General features: G+C 39.2%; 1 pseudogene across 1 annotated transcript; it reads right to left on the bottom strand.

Moving 5' to 3' along the window:
• Window positions 1–7,610: 7,610 nt before the first annotated feature.
• LOC126957882 (dedicator of cytokinesis protein 11-like) lies at window positions 7,611–9,917 on the bottom strand (annotated as a pseudogene). Its single transcript, XR_007726998.1, has 2 exons — window positions 8,233–9,917; window positions 7,611–7,868 (listed from the first exon to the last, which is right to left on the bottom strand). The product of XR_007726998.1 is annotated as a dedicator of cytokinesis protein 11-like (transcript).
• Window positions 9,918–12,619: the final 2,702 nt, after the last annotated feature.

Below are 12,619 nucleotides of genomic sequence, written 5' to 3'. Positions count from 1 at the left end.
ATCCAATAAGTTTGGGTATGTTTTCTTTCCTTTGTCTCGAGATTTTTGTTTTCCTTTAGATTTCTTTTTTAACCCACTGCTTGTTCAAGACAGTGTTGTTTAATTTCCACATATTTGTGAATTCTCCAATTTTTTCATGTTATTGACTTCTATTTTCATACTATTATGGTCAGAAAAAAAAAAACTTGATATAATTTCTATCTTCTGGAATTTGCTAAGTCTTGTTTTGTGGCCTAATGTATTATCTATCCTGCAGAATGTTTCTTGTGCCCTTAAAAAGGACATGTGTTTTGCTGCTATAGTATTACATGTACAGAACACACAGTGTGTGTTAGGTTAGTCTATAATATTGTTCAAATTTGCTGTTTTTTAATTGATTTTATTTCTGGATGATCCACCCATTGTTGCAAGTCGGGTATTGAGTGCCCTACTATTATTATATTACTGTCGATTTCTCCCTTCAGTTTTGTTATTATTTGCTTTATAAATTTAGGTGGTCCAAAGTTGGGTGCATGTATATTTATAATTATTATACCCTCTTGAAAAATTGACTCTTATTATATAATAATCTTCTTTGTCTCTGTTGACAGCTTTTTACTTAAAGTCTATTTTGTTTGATATAAATATAGTCACCCCATACTGTTTTGGTTACTGTTTGCATGAAATATCTTTCCCTTCCTTCACTTTCAATTCATGTGTGTTCTCAAAGCTAAAGTGAGTCTTTTGTAGGTAGCATATAGTAGCATCTTGGTTTTTTTATCTAGTCAGCCACTTTGTCTTTTGATTCAAGAATTCAATCCATTTGCCCAGTTCCAAGATGGCCAAATAGGAACAGCTCCAGTCTACAGCTCCTGGCGTGAGGGATGCAGAAGACAGGTGATTTCTGCATTTTCAACTGAGGTACCAGGTTCATCTCATGGAGGCTTGTTGGACAGTGGGTGCAGCCCACAGAATGTAAGCTGAAGCAGGGCGGGACATTGCCACACCTCACCCAGGAAGCACAAGGGGTTGGGGAATTCCCCTTCCTAGCCAAGGGAAACCATGAAAGATGGTACCTGGAAAATCGGGACACTCCTACCCTAATACTGCACTTTTACAATGGTCCTAGCAAACGGCACACCAGGAGATTATATCCCACGCCTGGCTTGGAGGGTCCCACTCCCACAGAGCCTTGCTCATTGCTAACACAGCAGTCTGAGATTGAACTGCAAGGCAGTAGTGAGGTTGGGGGAGGGGCGTCCACTATGCTGAGGCTTGAGTAGGTAAACAAAGTGGCCGGGAAGCTTGAATTGGGTGGAGCCCACCACAGCTCAAGGAGGCCTGTCTGCCTCTGTAGACTCCACCACTGGGGGCAGGGCATAGCTAAACAAAAGGCAGCAGAAACTTCTGCAGACTCAAACGTCCCTGTCTGACAGCTTTGAAGAGAGTAGTGGTTCTCCCAGCATGGAGTTTAAGATCTGAGAACAGACAGACTGCCTACTCAAGTGGGTCCCTGACCCCTGAGTAGTCTAACTGGGAGACATGTCCCAGTAGGGGCCGACTGACACCTCATGTAGCTGGGTGTACCCCTCTGAGACAAAGCTTCCAGAGGAAGGATCAGGCAGCAACATTTGTTGTTCTGCAATATTTGCTGTTCAGCAGTCTCCGCTGGTGATACAAAGTAAACAAGGTCTGGAGTGGACCTCCAGCAAACTCCAACAGACCTGCAGCTGAGGGGCCTGACTGTTAGAAGGAAAACTAACAAACAGAAAGGACATCCACACCAAAACCCCATCTGTACGTCACCATCATCAAAGACCAAAGGTAGACAAAACCACAGAGACGGGGAAAAAGTAGTGCAGAGAAGCTGAAAATTCTTAAAATCAGAGTGCCTCTTCTCCTCCAAAGGCACGCAACTCCTCGCCAGCAATGGAACAAAGCTGGATGGAGTATGACTTTGATGAGTTGAGAGAAGAAGGCTTCAGATGATCAGTAATAACGAACTTCTCCAAGCTAAAGGAAGATGTTCCAACCCATCACGAAGAAGCTAAAAACTTGAAAAAAGATTAGACAAATTACTAACTAGAATGAACAGCATAGAGAAGACCTTAAATGAACCGATGGAGCTGAAAACCATGGCACGAGAACTATGTGATGCATGCACAAGCTTCAGTAGTCGATTCGATCAAGTGGAAGAAACGGTATCAGTGACTGAAGATCAAATGAATGAAATGAAGGGAGAAGAGAAGTTTAGAGAAAAAAAAGAGTAAAAAGAAATGAACAAAGCCTCCAAGAAATATGGGACTATGTGAAAAGACCAAATCTACATCAGATTGCTGCACCTGAAAGTGATGGGGAGAATGGAACCAAGCTGGAAAACACTCTTCAGGATATTATCTAGGAGAACTTCCCCAACCTAGCAAGGCAGGCCAACATTCAAATTCAGGAAATACAGAGAACGCCCCAAAGATATTCCTCGAGAAGAGCAACTCCAAGACACATAATTGTCAGATTCACCAAAGTTGAAATGAAGGAAAAAATATTAAGGGCAGCCAGAGAGAAAGGTCAGGTTACCCACAAAGGGAAGCCCATCAGACTAACAGCTGATCTCTCAGTAGAAACTCTATAAGCCAGAAGAGAGTGGGGTCCAATATTCAACATTCTTAAAGAAAAGAATTTTGAATGCAGAATTTCATGTCCAGCAAAACTAAGCTTCATAACTGAAGGAGAAATAAAATCCTTTACAGACAAGCAAATACTGAGAGATTTTGTCACCACCAGGCCTGCCTTACAAGAGCTCCTGAAGGAAGCACTAAACATGGAAAGGAAAAACCGGTACCAGCCACTGCAAAAACATGTCAAATTGTAAAGACCATTGATGCTAGGAAGAAACTATATAAACTAATGAGCAAAATAACCAGCTAACATCATAATGACAGGACCAAATTTACACATAACAATATTAACCTTAAACGTAAACAGGCTAAATGCCCCAATTAAAAGACACAGACTGGCAAATTGGATAAGGAGTCAAGACCCATCATTGTGCTATATTCAGGAGACCCATCTCACGTGCAGAGACACACATAGGCTCAAAATAAAGGGATGGAGGAAGATCTACCAAGAAAATGGAAAACAAAAAAAAGCAGGAGTTGCAATCCTAGTCTCTGATAAAACAGACTTTAAACCATCAAAGATCAAAAGAGACAAAGAAGGCCATTACATAATGGTAAAGGGATCAATTCAACAAGAAGAGCTAACTATCCTAAATATATATGCACCCAATACAGGAGCACCTAGATTCATAAAGCAAGTTCTTAGAGACCTACAAAGAGACTTAGACTCCCACACAATAATAATGGGAGAAGTTAACACCCCACTGTCAACATTAGACAGATCAATGAGACAGAAAGTTAACAAGGATATCCAGGAAATGAACTCAGCTCTGCACCAAGTGGACCTAATAGACATCTACAGAATTCTTCACCCCAAATCAACAGAATATACATTCTTCTCAGCACCACATCACACTTATTCCAAAATTGACCACATAGATGGAAGTAAAGCACTCCTCAGCAAATGTAAAAGAACAGAAATTATAACAAACTGTCTCTCAGATGACAGTGCAATCAAACTAGAACTCAGGATTAACAAACTCACTCAAAACCGCTCAACTACATGGAAACTGAACAACCGGCTCCTGAATGACTACTGGGTAAACAACGAAATGAAGGCAGAAATAAAGATGTTCTTTGAAACCAATGAGAACAAAGACACAACATACCAGAATCTCTGGAACACACTTAAAGTAGCGTGTAGAAGGAAATTTATAGCACTAAATGCCCACAAGAGAAAGCAGGAAAGATCTAAAATCGACACCCAAAGATCACAATTAAAAGAACTAGAGAAGCAAGAGCACACATATTCAAAAGCTAGCAGAAGGCAAGAAATAATTAAGATCAGAGCAGAATTGAAGGAGATAGAGACCCCAAAAACTCTTCAAAGAAATCAATGAATCCAGGAGCTGGTCTTTTGAAAAGATCAGTAAAATTGATAGACTGCTAGCAAGACTAGTAAAGAAGAAAAGACAGAAGAATCAAATAGATGCAATAAAAAACGATAAAGGGGATATCACCAATGATGCCACAGAAATACAAACTACAATCAGAGAATACTATGAACACCTCTACGCAAATAAACCCGAAAATCAGAAGAAATGGATAAATTCCTAGACACATACACCCTCCCAAGACTAACCCAGGAAGAGGTTGAATCCCTGAATAGACCAATAATAGGCTCTGAAATTGAGGCAATAATTAACAGCCTGCCAACCAAAAAAAGTCCAGGACAGATGGATTCACAGTCGAATTCTACCAGAGTTACAAAGAGGAGCTGGTACCATTCCTTCTGAAACTATTCTAATCGACAGAAAAAGAGCGAATCCTCCCTAACTCATTTTATGAGGCCAGCATCATCCTGATATCAAAACCTAGCAGAGACATACACACAAAAAAAGAGAATTTTAGACCAATATCCCAGATGAACATTGATGCAAAAATCCTCAATAAAATACTGGCAAGCTGAATCCAGCAGCACATCAAAAAGTTTATCTAGCACGACCATGTTGGCTTCATCCCTGGGATGCAAGGCTGTTTCAACATACACAAATCAATAAACGTGATCCATCATATATACAGAACCAAAGACAAAAACCACATGGTTATCTCAATAGTTGCAGAAAAGGCCTTCGACAAAATCCAACAGCCCTTCATGCTAAAAACTCGAATAAACTAGGCATTGATGGAACGTATCTCAAAATAGTAAGAGCTATTTATGACAAACCCACAGCCAACATCATACCCAATGGGTGAAAACTGGAAGCATTCCCTTTGAAAACCAGCACAAAATAAGGATGCGCTTTCTCACCACTCCTATTCAACATAGTGTTGGAAGTTCTGGCCAGGGCAATCAGGCAGGAGAAAGAAATAAAGGGTATTCATTTAGGAAAAGAGGATATAAAATTGTCCCTGTTTGCAGAAGACATGACTGTATATTTAGAAAACCCTATCATCTCACCCCAAAATCTCCTTAAGCTGATAAGCAACTTCAGCAAAGTCTCAGGATACAAAATCAATGTGCAAAAATCATAAGCATTCTTATACACCAGTAACAGACAAACAGAGAGTCAAATCATGAATGAACTCCCATTCACAATTGCTTCAAAGAGAATAAAACACCTAGGAATCCAACTTACAAGGGATGTGAAGGACCTTTTCAAGGAGAACAACAAACCACTGCTCAATGAAATAAAAGAGGACATACACAAATGGAAGAACATTCCATGCTCATGGATAGGAAGAATCAATATGGTGAAAATGGCCATACTGCCCAAGGTAATTTATAGATTCAATGCCGCCTCCATCAAACTACAAATGACCTTCTTCATAGAATTGGAAAAAACTACTTTGAAGTTCATATGGAATCAAAAAAGAGCTCACATTGCCAAGACAATCCTATGCAAAAAGAACAATGCTGGAGGCATCACGCTACCTGACTTCAAGCTATACTCCAAGGCTACAGTAACCAAAACAGCATGGTATTGGTACCAAAACAGAGATATAGACCAATGGAACAGAACAGGGCCCTCAGAAATAATACCACATATCTATAACCATCTAATCTTTGACAAACCTGACAAAAACAAGAAATGGGGAAAGGTGCTGGGAAAACTGGCTAGCCATATGTAGAAAGCTGAAACTGGATCCCTTGCTTACATCTTATACAAAATTTAATTCAAGATGGATTAAAGACTTAAATGTTAGACCTAAAACCATAAAAACCCTAGAAGAAAACCTCGACAATACCATTCAGGACATAGGCATGGGCAAAGACTTCATGACTAAAACACCAAAAGCAATGGGAACAAAAGCCAAAATAGACAAATGGGATCTAATTAAACTAAAGAGCTGCTGCACAGCAAAAGAAACCACCATCAGAGTGAACAGGCAACCTACCACATGGGAGAAAATTTTTACAATCCACCCATCTGACAAAGCACTAATAGCGAGGATCTACAAAGAACTTAAACAAATTTACAAGAAAAAATCAACCCCATCATAAAGTGGGTGAAGGATATGAACAGACACTTCTCAAAAGAAGATATTTATGCAGCCAATAGACACATGACACATGAAAAAATGCTCATCATCACTGGCCATCAGAAAAAAGCAAATCAAAACCACAATTAGATACCATCTCACACCAATTAGAATGGCAATCATTAAAAAGTCAGGAAACAACAGATGCTTGAGAGGATGTGGAGAAATAGGAACACTTTTACACTGTTGGTGGGATTGTAAAATATTTCAACCATTGTGGAAGACAGTGCGGCGATTCCTCAAGGATCTATAATTGGAAATACCATTTGACCCAGACATCCCATTACTGGGTGTATATCCAAAGGAATATAAATCATGTTGCTATAAAGACACATGCACACATATGTTTATTGCAGCACTATTTACAATAGCAAAGATTTGGAACCAACCCAAATGTCCAACAATGATAGACTGGATTAAGAAAACGTGGCACATATACACCATGGAATATTATGCAGCATTAAAAAAGGATGAGTTCATGTCCTTTGCAGGGACACAGATGAAGCTGGAAACCATCATTCTGAGCCAACTATCGCAAGGACAGAAAACCAAACACCGCATGTTCTGTCTCATAGGTGGGAATTGAACAATGAGAACACTTGGACACAGGGTGGGGAACTTCACACACCGGGGCCTGTCGTAGGGTGGGGGCACGGGGGAGGGATAGCATTAGGAGATATACCTAATATAAATGACAAGTCAATGGGTGAGGCACACCAACATGGCACATGTATACATATGTAACAAACCTGCACATTGTGCACATGTACCCTAGAACTTAAAGTATAATTTAAAAAGAATTTAATTAATTTAAGTCTAAAGTAAGTATTAATAGGTTAAAAACTTACTACTGTCATTTTGTTAATTGTTTTCTTGGGTTTTTTTAGCGCCTTTGTTCCTTCTTCCTCTCTTGTTGTCTTGTTTTGTGATTTTATTATCTTTTTTTTAGTATGCTTTGATTCCTTTCTCTTTATTTTTGTGTATCTACTACAGGTTTTTTTCTTTGTGGTTTCTATGAGGCTTAAATAAAATAGCTTATGGTTATGACAGTCTATTTTAAGCTGATAAAAACTTAACTTTGACCACATAGAAAAACTATTCTTTAACTTCTCATCCTCCCGTATTTTGTTACTGATGTCACAATTTACATTTTTTTGCTAAGTTCAAAGTATTATTTCCTTCACTTCTAATTACAAATAAGTTTTACCTTTTATTGTATTTCATTATACAATTTTACATAGTACCACTATTGTTTTAAGCAATAATTAAGCAAATTGAACTACTGTTTTTGAGCTCTATTTTTCAGCATATAGATTTACCTAAAAAAGTACAAACCAAGCACAGTGGTGCAATTTTCCAGGGACTTTCAAATTACTTAAATATTTACAAATATATAACCCCTCTGCTGGAACACATGAAAATTTTGGTGTTGAGAAGAAACACTCCATGTATATGAAATATTTAAATGTCAACATTTGCACAGTTCCAAATACTCCCGAGAAAGGTCAGTCTTACTGTCATTTACCTCTGCATTTTTTCACACTTCAGTGTATCTTGGGGAACCATAACCTCGGTTACTCGATGTACCACTAATTGCACAAAATATATGTAATGTGTTGCTAATCCAGGGAGAATGCATTGTGTCTTCTTGTAATATCTGCTCGTGGATAATGTCAAATAATTCTTTTATTATGTTTCTGAAATTTGACTTTAGCCCTTCATGGTACTCAACTTGATCTTCTTTGTTTGTTTGTTTGTTTGTTTGTTTTTTGGTTTTTTTTTTTTTTTTTTTTTTTTTTTTGGTTTTTTTTTTTGAGACGGAGCCTCGCTCTGTCGCCCAGGTTGGAGTGCAGTGACCGGATCTCAGCTCACTGCAAGCTCCGCCTCCCGGTTCACGCCATTCTCCTGCCTCAGCCTCCTGAGTAGCTGGGACTACAGGCGCCCGCTACCTCGCCTGGCTAGTTTTTTGTATTTTTTTAGTAGAGATGGGGTTTCACCGTCTTAGCCAGGATGGTCTCGATCTCCTGACCTTGTGATTCGCCCGTCTCGGCCTCCCAAAGTGCTGGGATTACAGGCTTCACCCACCGCGCCCGGCCAACTTGATCTTCTTTAATTAGCCACTTATTTAGTTCAAGTGCAATGCTGCATGCTTGTATGAATTTCCTAAACATGTCTTTCAACTCACTTTCTTAGATGGATACTTGCTAGCTTGGCTGTCATTTAAGAAAGCCCTTGCTTATGCTAATGGACCTGCATTGACCTGCAGGGAAACACAGCCCTGCAATTTAAGTTGGAGCTGAATCATGTCCATGTCAACCGAGGAGCAAAGCTTTTGAAGAATCTGCAGTTTTATCTTTTATTTCATCAGTGGCAACATCAATTGGTTTTAAATTAATCTGCTGTTTACAGTTAATAGGGATCCTCTTCTTCACATAGGGAAATGAGTTTGAAGTTGTCAAGATTTTACGGCATTGCACTGTTCTTCCGTACAACCCTGCTTTTTGCCTGAAAAAGTGTAAGGAGCCACAAAAACAAATCTGCTGATACTATGATTTTTCAAACTCAGTCTTTCTTTCTGTGAGTTCTTTGTCATCAAAATAAGGCTTCACATAAGTAACTTGCTTGTGAGCATATTTTGGATCAAGCTCTTTGGCATTTACCTTGTCTGTATCCTGAATTATTTTGACATTCTCCATACCAAATTTTTCACCATAAAGTTTAACAAGTCTCAGGGAAATTTCTGAGAGGCCAGTGAGCTTTGGTTCTTTATAGATGTAAAGATGTTCCATCTTCTTCTTCAAAAAAAGACTGGCCATAAAGGCAACCCTGAAGAAAGTGCCTAAAAGTCTTTTTTTTTTTTTTGTATGCATAACTTCCAGAATTTTCGTGTAAGCTCCATGAAGAGTTCTATAAACTTGAGTACGTTTCTTAAACCCATGATTTTTCTCATAAATTGGAATGATCAACTTGGAAATCTCAGAAATTATTTCATAAAGTTTCACCTTCCATAAGCTATCCACACATTGTTCTAGCAACTCCAGCAAGACTTCTTCACTATAATGGACATCCATCATCCCAGCATCTTCTTTCATTGCTCCTTCTTCATCCATATTGGGAGTAATTTTCTTGAAGGGTGAACATCCATTAAGAAATTTTTTTTAAATGAAGAAACTCTGCAACTAGAGCTGCTACATGGACATAACACATTGCAGCCTCTGAAAAATCTCCATTTTTTACATGAATGTTGGCCATGCTATCAAGTCAGGTTTTCCTGAGCTCTGGGATACTTGCATAGGACTTGGTTAAGCTACAGTGGAGATCAATTCACATTTCAGGGTCTTTCTCATGCTCCTTCATTTGGGCAGTGGCCATAAGAACAATGCAGATTCTCTTGGTCAAGTCTTTGACTTATGTGGGAAAGGCAGTTGCTTTCATAGGTCTGTCACTATTTGCAAAATTATTGATAATGAATAAAGACTCCTGAAATCTTGATCTTCCACTTAGTGTTACATCAGCTATCAGGTGGCTTACAGCAATTATTATCTATAGATGTGTCCTCTAAACGGTCTTCCTTTTGGTATACTCAAAGTTGTTTCTCAACAAAAGATACAAAAATGCAGATGTTTCATTTCTGGTTGAGTTAATCTTCAATGTGCAGCACTTTAAAACCTCATAGCAAAATGCAGCACACATGTTTACTCTTCCTTTGAAAAAGTCTGAAGGAAACTTACTGATGAAAGCTCTCAGTGAGGCAAATACATGTTTCAGCAACACTTCAGATTGTCCATTTTTAAGAAAAGCAAGATGAATATCAAACATCTTTTTCATTAATGGGTTGTGATCATCATTATTTAAAAGTTGGGTCTTGAAGCCCTGATGGAAAATGACATGGTATCTAGTACTGTTAGGGAAATTTCAGTAGCTGTATTGCCTTCAAGAAGTTCCTGGTGGAAAATGTCTGTTCAGTTGTTCTAGAACTGTGATTAAGTGTAAATGAACTTTCTAGGCTACTAAGATGCTGAAGCCGGGTCTGCATTATCCCTGATCTGTTTCAAAGGGCAGGCATGGTTTGTGATTTTTGGTCTATTCTGAAGTGTTTTGACAGCCAGGCATCATGCACCTTGCTATGTTTCTTTTCCCCATATACCTAAAGTGAAACAAGCATACTTCTAAAAGCATAAAGATGTGTATGATCTCCTGAGGAGATACTTTATTCCAGTAAGTTAAGAGAGTATCTTCCGAAATCACTTTTACTATATACAGTTAGCACATCAAGAGGCTTCTGATTTCATACTGATCCAGGCAGTTATACTGGGATATGCTACTCCTTGTAGAACTCTGTCAGGTATTTGCACCAGCTGGAAGTTTCCCTATCTGGAAATCCTGTTGCTCCTTCTGGGATAAGGAAACCTCTTGAATCTTCTCTCTTAATTCCATGTCCATTTTGAAAAGACCCATAAACAGTGCCTTTGTCAGTGCTCAGACTCCCTCTATTGTCAGGTGAAGTAAAGCCATATGGAAACTCATCTCTGGATGTAGAATTAGGCATAGCTGCACAAGAATACAAGGTAGCTTGACCTGCTAATCGCTGTATATTTTCCAAAAGCACTCCAACAAAGGGGAGGTACAATTGTGCTATTTTGGCTTGTTGGTTCTTGTGCTGGTATCTTGTGTCAAATGCATGTTTTATCAAAATGTTCTTTATGACAGAGATAGCTGTATATCTGATCTCATAATTGTCCTGAAGAGCAATGGAAGTTTCCCTCAGAAGTAGACCAAACAGGCCGGGCGTGGTGGCTCAAGCCTGTAATCCCAGCACTTTGGGAGGCCGAGACGGGCGGATCACGAGGTCAGGAGATCGAGACCATCCTGGCTAACACAGTGAAACCCCGTCTCTACTAAAAAAAACTACAAAAAAAAACTAGCTGGGCGAGGTGGCGGGCGCCTGTAGTCCCAGCTACTCGGGAGGCTGAGGCAGGAGAATGGCGTAGACCCGGGAGGCGGAGCTTGCAGTGAGCTGAGATCCGGCCACTGCACTCCAGCCTGGGCGACAGAGCAAGACTCCGTCTCCAAAAAAAAAAAAAAGAAGTAGACCAAACAAGAAGTGATGCTTGCAATACTCATCTGATAAACTGTATTCAAGAATCAAGAATCTTGAATACAGTTTAGGTTTTGCAAATGCCATTGGCAAATTCAGAGGAATGTAACGTTCGTGATTGCAGATTGTTTGCAGAAATTCAAACTTGTATTCAGCCAGAACATTAGGATCTTTGGGGCTGAATCCAGATATATAGTCAAATTGAAAACAAATCCTCTATCCATTAGTGTCAAACAGCACTTCAGGAAGCTAGTCAAACTGTAATTCACATTTCTGGACTCATTGGGAATCTCCGCATACAGAATAGTCACATGGTTATTGCAAGAAGCAGTGAATGTAAGGCATGATGATATGCCTCAGGAAATCTCTGGCCTCGGGGAAGCTTAATCTTACTCTCTTTCAACAAGTATGTGGCCATCAACTTTGCAATTATTTCAAAGAAAAACCATGAGTACTTTAGCAATGTGTTTATTGCTAAAAAATCTGCAGACTGTTTCAATAGTGCTATCATCGTAGCAGCCAGGGTTTTACGTATCAGCTGGGCCTAAGAAGCACTTGGTTTTTCAGGTCCGAAGCAATACTTTATGAATGATCTTAAATAACTATCCAAGCCTTCTTCATGGCACTTTGATACAATATGTAAGAGAACCATGGTGCAGTTGATAGGAACATCATCTTCATGGATCATATTTGTGAGAACTCAGAAGAGTTGCCTAAGAATTACAGGTAGAAACTGTATCATGACTTGGATCTCCATGGCATGCAAAGACTTTAAGTATTTAATGAGCTCCCCTGGAACTTCTTTCGGGCCTGACTGAATCAGCTGGCAATGATGGAAGAATTTGTGCAAATGCAGATCTTAAGTGTAAATGGTAGATTCTAAGTGGCTTTTAATCTTCCACAAACGCTTTGCACCATCTACCTGTTTAATACCCATGTTACATTGTCTTCTTGATTATCCATCATTCAGATTCAAGTAGCCTGGGGGAAGATTGGCAGAAACTGGCAGCTGCTACCCAAATGTGATGATTATACCATCTTTCAGCAAAGGTACCAAAATTCAACTGGAGTTTCAACTGTGTCTTGCTTTTTGGTTGTTCCCTTTGTGATAATTTCACAACTTACATGATAAAAAGTGAAAAGCAAATGATGTTTTTGATGGAAGTGAATGCGAAGCTCAATTTTAATGTCATCATAGAACTCTGGGTTTTGATTGTGATGCGAGACAACAGCATAAGCATTTGTGGTAAAAACAGACCCTGCAGGTTTTCCATAAACACACTTTAGAGCACTAGCATCACTTTCATCTGAATCCTGGAATTCCATACAGACTGAAATGTTCCTTGCCTTGGCAAATGTTTTCTAGCTATCGTGTTTTAATTGC

This window comes from Macaca thibetana, chromosome 7 (genome assembly GCF_024542745.1).
Source record: "Macaca thibetana thibetana isolate TM-01 chromosome 7, ASM2454274v1, whole genome shotgun sequence".
Classification (NCBI taxonomy): Eukaryota; Metazoa; Chordata; class Mammalia; order Primates; family Cercopithecidae; genus Macaca; species Macaca thibetana.
This window is presented reverse-complemented; position numbering and strand designations above follow the sequence as displayed.